Consider the following 8544-nt stretch of genomic DNA (forward strand, 5'->3'; position numbering starts at 1 on the left):
TGTATATCTTCAAAAAGGGTGATGTGGTATAAAATATTGCTGTCTGATTCAATATTTAGTGAATAATTGCAAACCGGTGATTAGTATTGTCCCATCGTTGTTAGTTTCCTGCCACACATAGCATTTTGCATTTAGCCCAAAAAGCTCTACTTTGATCTCATATGACCAGAGCATCTTTTTCCACATGCTATGTAAGCGACACAGCTAGCAAGTGGAAGAAGTTTCTCTGGTCAGATGAGACCAAAATAGAACTTTTTTTGCTCAATGCAAAATTCTATGTGTGGCGGGAAACTAACACTGCACATTACCCTGAAAACTATCCCCCATCAAAAATGGTGGTGGAAGCATCATGCTGTGGGGATGCTTTTCTTCATCAACGACAGTGAAGCTGGTTAGAGTTCATGGGAATATAGATGGTGCTAAATGCAGGGCAATCATGGAGACATGTCACTGACATTGCACATCACCCTGAAAACACCAACCCCACCATCAACTATAGTGGTGGCAGCATCATGCTGTGGGGATGTTATTCTTCAGTAAGAGGAGAGAAGCTGGTCAGAATTGATGGGAAAATTGATGTAGCCTAATACAGGGCAATTCTGGATGAAAACCAGTTAGAGGCTGCAAAAGACTTGAGACTGGGGCGTAGGTAACGAAAGAAAATAAAGTAAGTAGGTTCACCTTCCAGCAGGACAATGATCCTAAACATACTGACAGACCTACAATATAATAGCTTGGATCAAAGAAAAAGAAAGAAAGAAAGAAGGTAGGTTCACCTTCCAGCAGGACAATGATCCTAAACATACTGACAAAGCTACAATGTAATAGTTTGGATTAAAGCATATTCATGCATGTTTGAGTGGCCCAGTCACAGTCCAAAGATAAATCCCACTGAGAATCTATGGCAAGACTTGAAACTTGCTGTTCACAGATGCTTCTCATCCAATTTCACTGAGCTAGCGCTAGTTTACATAGACGAATGGGCAAACATTTCAGCCTCTATATGTGCAAAGATGATAGAGACATAACCAAAAAACTAACAGCAGTAATTTCATCAACAAGTGGCACTACAAAGTATTGACTCATGGTGGTTGAAGTCAAAAGCATGTCACAAATTGCAGATTTATAGTTTTAAAATATTTACTGAACCATGTATCATTTCCTTTGCACTTCACAAACACCTGCTACTTTGTGTTGGTATGTCACATAATATCCCAATAAATCCTTACATACATTTAAGTTTGTGGGTTTAACATGAAAAAATGTGAAAAAATTAATTGGTAATGAGTACTTTTTCAAGACACTGCAATAACAAATATCATGATTGTTTTACCTTTTTTAGGGTATTCACTACATTGTTCATCCAACTAATATAAAATAAGGTTTTTTAATCCTTCATCAATTCATTTTTTGGCACACAGTTCTAGTATTTTTCAAAACTCAAACTTGACTCATGTTATCATTGATATAATTGCTCAGGTACCAAAACAAAATATCATATCTGATATGGAACCTCATATGATATTTCATCATGAAGACAAGTCTTTAATAGCTTTTACCAGCAGAAATAGATGTATGTTGTAAAACCAATACAAGTCAATTAATTTCTTACAAGTATTCCTAAGTTGTCTTAAACTAAAGGAAGCCATGTCCATACATATTACATATCTGAATAGGCATATATTCAAAAGAACCTTCTCCAAATTTTCTCTCAGACATACACAGTTAATTTGCTGAAGATACAGTTGTGCTCAAAAGTTTACATACCCCTCTTGAAGTCTTTTGTGGTAGTTGGGGATGAGATTCTTTATTTTCTCACATGGTAAAGATGCCCACTCTTCTAAGCAAAATAGCTTCCAGTTCCTGTAAATTCCTGGGCTGTCTAGCATGAACTGCGTGCTTGAGATCTCCTCAGAGTGGCTCAATGATATTGAGGTCAGGAGACTGAGATGGCCACTTCAAAACCTTCACTTTGTTCAATTGTAGCCAATGACAGGTCGACTTGGCCTTGTGTTTTGGATTGTTGTCATGTTGAAACATCCAAGTTTGTCCCATGCACAGCTTCCGGGCTGATGAGTGCAAATTTGCCTCCAGTATTTGCTGATTACATGCTGCATTCATCTTTCCTTCAACTTTGACCAAGTTCCCTGTGCCTTTGTAGCTCACACATCCCGAAACCATCAGAGATCCACCTCCATGCTTTACAGTATGTAATAGTATTCATTCCATCATAGGCCTTACTGATCTCTCTCCAAATTTAACATTTATGGTTGGGGCCAAAAAGTTCAATTTTGGTCTCATCAATCCAAATTACCTTGTTCCAGAAGTTTTGAGGCTTGTCTCTGTGCTGTTTTGCGTACTGTAGGTGAGATACTTTGTGGCATTTGAGCAGTAATGACTTTCTTCTGGCAACACGACCATGCAGCCCATTTTTCTTCAAGTGACTCCTTATTGTGCATCTTGAAACAGCCACACCGCAAGTTTTCAGAGAGTCCTGTATTTCAGCTGATGTTATTTGTGGGTTTTTCTTTACATCACAAACAATTTTCCTGGCAGTTGTGAATGACATTTTTGTTGGTCTACCTGGCTGTTGTTTTGTTTTCACAGAGCCCCTGATTTTCCATTTGTTAATCACAGTTTGAATGCTGCTGACTGGCATAATCTATTCCTTGGATATCTTTTGTATCCCTTTCCTGTTTTATACAGTTCAACTAACTTTCCTGGTAGATTAGTTGACAATTCTTTTGCTTTCCCCATGACTCACAATCCAGAAATGTCAGTGGCTGGATGAAAGATGCAAGAGTCTGTCTGAATCCCAGCTTTTATGCACACACACTGATTACAAGCAAACAGGTCCTTGGTGAGGATATTACCTTTAGTAGCCATTCAAACCCATTTGTGTCAACTTCTGTGCATGTTATCAGGCCAAAATCACCAGGGTATGTAAACTTTTGATCAGGGTCATTTAGATGTTTTGGGTTGCCATTATGATTTAAATAGAGAAAACACAGTAGTTTGACAATAAATGTCTTCACCCAACCACTAACCATGAGTGGAAACAAAGTTTTGGTGTTATCATGTTCTCTGAAAAAAGGCCAAGAAATTAAATATTCTTCCAGGGTATGTACATTTTTGAGCACAACTGTACATACAGTCATGGCTGAAAGTATTGACACATTTGAAATTGTTCCAGAAAATGAAGCATTTTTTCCAGAAAATTATTTTAATTACACATTGTGTTAGACACATGTTTATTTCCTTTGTGTTTATTGGATCAACACAAAAAAACTGCGAAAACAAGACAATTTGGACTAAATTTCACACAAAATGGTCCGGACAAAATTGTTGGCACCCTTAGTTTAATATTTGGTTGTACACTAGTGTTGAGCGATACCGTCCGATACTTGAAAGTATCGGTATCGGAAAGTATCGGCCGATACCGGCAAAGTATCGGATCCAATCCGATACCGATACCTGATACCAATACAAGTCAATGGGACTCAGGTATCGGACGGTATTCCTGATGGTTCCCAGGGTCTGAAGGAGAGGAAACTCTCCTTCAGGCCCTGGGAACCATATTAATGTGTAAAAGAAAGAATTAAAATAAAAAATATCGCTATACTCACCTGTCCGACGCAGCCGGGACCTCAGCGAGGGAACCGGCAGCGTTGTTTGTTTAAAATTTGCGCTTTTACTTGGTTACGTGAGGTCCCGGCTTGTGATTGGTCAGGGCGGCCATGTTGCCGGGACGCGGACCAATCACAGCAAGCCGTGACGAAATTACGTCACGGCTTGCTGTGATTGGTCCGAGTCCCGGCAACATGGCCGCCATTAACCAATCACAAGCCGTGACGTCACGGGAGGCTGGACATGCGCGTATTTTGAAAAGCGCGCGTGTCCAGCCTCCAGTGATGTCCCGGCTTATGATTGGTCACGGCGCCATGTTGCCGGGACGCGGACCAATCACAGCAAGCCGTGACGAAATTACGTCACGGCTTGCTGTGATTGGTCCGCGTCCCGGCAACATGGCCGCCATTAACCAATCACAAGCCGTGACGTCACGGGAGGCTGGACACGCGCGCTTTTCAAAATACGCGCATGTCCAGCCTCCCGTGACGTCCCGGCTTGTGATTGGTTAATGGCGGCCATGTTGCCGGGACGTCACTGGAGGCTGGACACGCGCGCTTTTCAAAATACGCGCATGTCCAGCCTCCCGTGACGTCCCGGCTTGTGATTGGTTAATGGCGGCCATGTTGCCGGGACGTCACTGGAGGCTGGACACGCGCGCTTTTCAAAATACGCGCATGTCCAGCCTCCCGTGACGTCCCGGCTTGTGATTGGTTAATGGCGGCCATGTTGCCGGGACGTCACTGGAGGCTGGACACGCGCGCTTTTCAAAATACACGCATGTCCAGCCTCCCGTGACGTCACGGCTTGTGATTGGTTAATGGCGGCCATGTTGCCGGGACGCGGACCAATCACAGCAAGCCGTGACGTAATTTCGTCACGGCTTGCTGTGATTGGTCCGCGTCCCGGCAACATGGCCGCCCTGACCAATCACAAGCCGGGACTTCACGTAACCAAGTAAAAGCGCGAAATTTAAACAAAGAACGCTGCCGGTTCCCTCGCTGAGGTCCCGGCTGCGTCGGACAGGTGAGTATAGCGATATTTTTTATTTTAATTCTCTTTTTTACACATTATTACATTAATGTTGTTGCGATACCCGATACCCGATATCACAAAAATATCGGATCTCGGTATCGGAAATTCCGATACAGCAAGTATCGGCCGATACCCGATACTTGCAGTATCGGAATGCTCAACACTATTGTACACCCTTTGGAATAAATAATTGCAATCAATCTCTTCCTCTAACCATCAACTAGCTTCTTACACCTCTGTAGTGGAATTTTGGACCAAGCTTCTTTTGCAAACAGCTCCAGGTCTCTCATATTTGAATGGTACCTTCCATCAGCATCAATTGTAAAATCTCTTCACAGGTGTTCAATGGGCACAATATTGTGATCGAAACTCTTTTGGTAATCTTCAGATTTCATGATGCCTTGCACGGGGTGCAGGCACCGAGTGCCAGATGCAGCCAAACAACCCCAAAACATATTTGAACCTCCACAATATTTGACTGTAGGTACTCTGTTATTTTCTTTGTAGTCCTGATTCCTTTTTCACTAAAAACAGAATGACATGCTTTACCAAAAAATCTCTTTGTCTCATTTCTCCACAAGATGCTTTACCAGAAGGATTTCAGCTTACTCACATATATTTTGGGAAATTGCAATCTAGCCTTTTATGTCTCTGTGTCTGCAGTGGGGTCTTTCTGGGTCTCCTACTGTAAAGTTTCATTAAATTCCAATGTTGATGGACAGTTTGCGCTAAAACTATACACCTTGAGCCTGCAGGACAGCTTACATTTCTTTGGGACTTTATTAGGGCTGTTTATCCACCAACTGGTTTATCCTGCGTGCAACCTTTCATTCATTTTCTCTGCTATCCACATCCATTGTGATTTGTTACTGTGCCATTGGTTGTAAATTTCTTAATTATGTTGGGACAAACAACATAAAAATCTCTGTAGATTGACAGGTAACCTTGAGATTGTTGATATTTTTCATCAATTTTGGATTTCAAGTCCCCAGACAATTCTCATCTTCTCTTTCCGTTTGCCGTGCTTAGTGTGGCATACACAGGCACACAATGCAAAGATTGAGTTAATTGTTCCTGTTTTTTCTGTTTTTCATATTGCCCACACCTGTTACTTGCCAAAGGGGAGTTTGAACGAGCATCACATGGTTGAAACAAAGTTTTTATCCACAATTTTGCAAAGGTGCCATCAAGTTTTTTCAACCCATTTTTGAGGTTTTGTGTGAAATTTTGTTCAATTTGCCTTTTTTCTCAGTTTTTGTTGTTGTTCCAATACACACAAAATAAATAGACAAGTCTATTCTAAAACTTGTGTAATTTCAATAATTTTCTGGGAAAAATACTTCAAGTTCTGGAAGAATTTTAAAGGTGTCAACACTTTCGACCATGACCGTATGTGCTCTATGATAAGATTGGATAAAGCCACTTCCAGTTGGTAGTGATCCTAGTGATGGTAATTTAACTTGCTTGATTCTTCTTTTCCCCTACATCATGTGTATGGGGAAAGTAAGAAAGCACCTATGCACATTAGCCAGCTTGTCTTGCGGAAATCAGCCAGTGCAGTCAATTTTTCTCGCATGTGTTATTTTATGTTTTTGTCCCAGTTTATTGTATAAAAACAATAGAAATTTAATTAGGAATATTTGGCAAGGATCAAACTGAAAACACTTAAATCTAAAAAAAATTCTACAAAGTGATCTAGATTGGGTAAATAAATTCAAGATATTTTATTGCACAGATTTAATTTTAACACTTCTTCCCCTCTCAGTAAGTGAATAAGAGATAGTTGATGTGTATATATTATGCAATATAAGACAGAAAATAATTATATTTTGCAAAATTTGCAAGAAATTGATATATTACTTTGGAATACTTAAATTTACAAAACTTAATTTAGAGCACTAATTCCCACAAATTAATATTTTGATCTGAGTAATTAATGAGGAATTAGGACAGTCAATTTATGAAACTCAGTAAACATCCAATTACAATATTAACCTCAGAGGATTTAAAGACCAAATTATTATTATTATTATTATTATTATTAATTATTACTATTATAGCTCCGCTGAACTTTGCCGTGTCAATGTGACACTGCCCAGCATTAGAAATTAATCAGAAAAAATGATTAAAGAGGAACCGTCCTTTAATCTTTTTTCCATAAACCAATAATGCACGTGACAATAAGAAACTTTGTCATACATCTTCTTAGAGAGATCTGCTTCTTTCTTCTACTTTACTGATCATTAATGCTCAGACTATTCACTTCATAATCGATACCTGCCTTCAGTGAAAAGAGATATTTCCCATTACTGAGATAGGAGATGGCAGTTGGAGCTGGCAAAGTTCTATGGAGAAATGTAACTGTTATTTCAGGATTACTTGCAACAGAATTTCTGCTTCTAACTCATTCTCTGTTCTCCCCGATTCATAGAATATTATAAGCACCAACTGACATATCCTACCGCAGTAATGAGGAAATCAGTCTTCACTGAATACATAGTTTACCCATGAATTGAGATAGAAACATCAATCCAGGAGGAGAATGTAGAAAATTATAAGACATACAGTATCAAAAAGTTGCTTACTTTCATGTGTGCTATTGAGTTGTGAAATAAAAATAAAATGATGGTTACTATTTAAGAACAAGTATTATACACTGCTCAAAAAATAAAGGAAACACTAAAATCCCACATCCTAGATATCACTGAATTAAATATTCCAGTTGCAAATCTTTATTCATTACATAGTTGAAAGCGTTGAGAAGAATAAAACATAAAAATTATCAATGTAAATCAAAATTAATATCCCATGAAGGTCTGAATTTGGAATGATACTCAAAATCAAAGTGAAAAATCAAATTACAGGCTAATCCAACTTCAGTGGAAATGCCTCAAGACAAGGAAATGATGCTCAGTAGTGTGTGTGGCCACCAAGTGCCTGTATGACCTCCGTACAATGCCTGGGCATGCTCCTGATGAGGCAGCGGATGGTCTCCTGAGGGATCTCCTCCCAGACCTGGACTAAAGCATCCGCCAACTCCTGGACAGTCTGTGGTGCAACGTGACATTGGTGGATGGTGCGAGACATGATGTTCCAGATGTGTTCAATCAGATTCAAGTCTGGGGAGTGGGTGGGCCAGTCCATAGCTTCAATGCCTTCATCTTGCAGGAACTGCTGACACACTCCAGCCACATGAGGTCTGGCATTGTCCTGCATGCTGAAGGATGTTGCAAGCAGCAGATTGCTCTCCACAGTATCTCCAGACTTTGTCACGTCTGTCACATGTGCTCAGTGTGAACCTGCTTTCATCTGTGAAGAACACAGGGCGCCAGTGGCGAATTTGCCAATCCTGGTGTACTGTGGCAAATGCAAAGCGTCCAGCATGGTGTTGGGCTGTGAGCACAACCCTCATCTGTGGATGTTGAGCACTCAGACCATCCTCATGGAGTCGGTTTCTGACCGTTTGTGCAGACACATGCACATTTGTGGCCAGCTGGAGGTCATTTTGCAGGGCTTTGGCAGTGCTCCTCCTGTTCCTTCTTGCACAAAGGCTGAGGTAGCGGTCCTGCTGCTGGGTTATTGCCCTCCTACGGCCCCCTCTATGTCTCCTGGTGTACTGTCTTGTCTCCTGGTAGCACCTCCAGCCTCTGGACACTACACTTTATTGCCACAGCTCGCATTGATGTGCCATCCTGGAGGAGCTGTACTACCTGAGCCACTTGTGTGGGTTGTAGAGTTCGTCTCGTGCTACTACAAGTGTGAAAGCACAACCAACATTCAAAAGTGACCAAAACATCAGCCAGAAACCATTGGTACTAAGATGTGGTCTGCGGTCCCCACCTGCAGAACCACTCCTTTATTGAGCTTGTCTTGATAATTGCC

The sequence above is a fragment of the Ranitomeya variabilis genome, chromosome 6 (assembly GCF_051348905.1).
Source record: "Ranitomeya variabilis isolate aRanVar5 chromosome 6, aRanVar5.hap1, whole genome shotgun sequence".
NCBI classification, from domain to species: Eukaryota; Metazoa; Chordata; class Amphibia; order Anura; family Dendrobatidae; genus Ranitomeya; species Ranitomeya variabilis.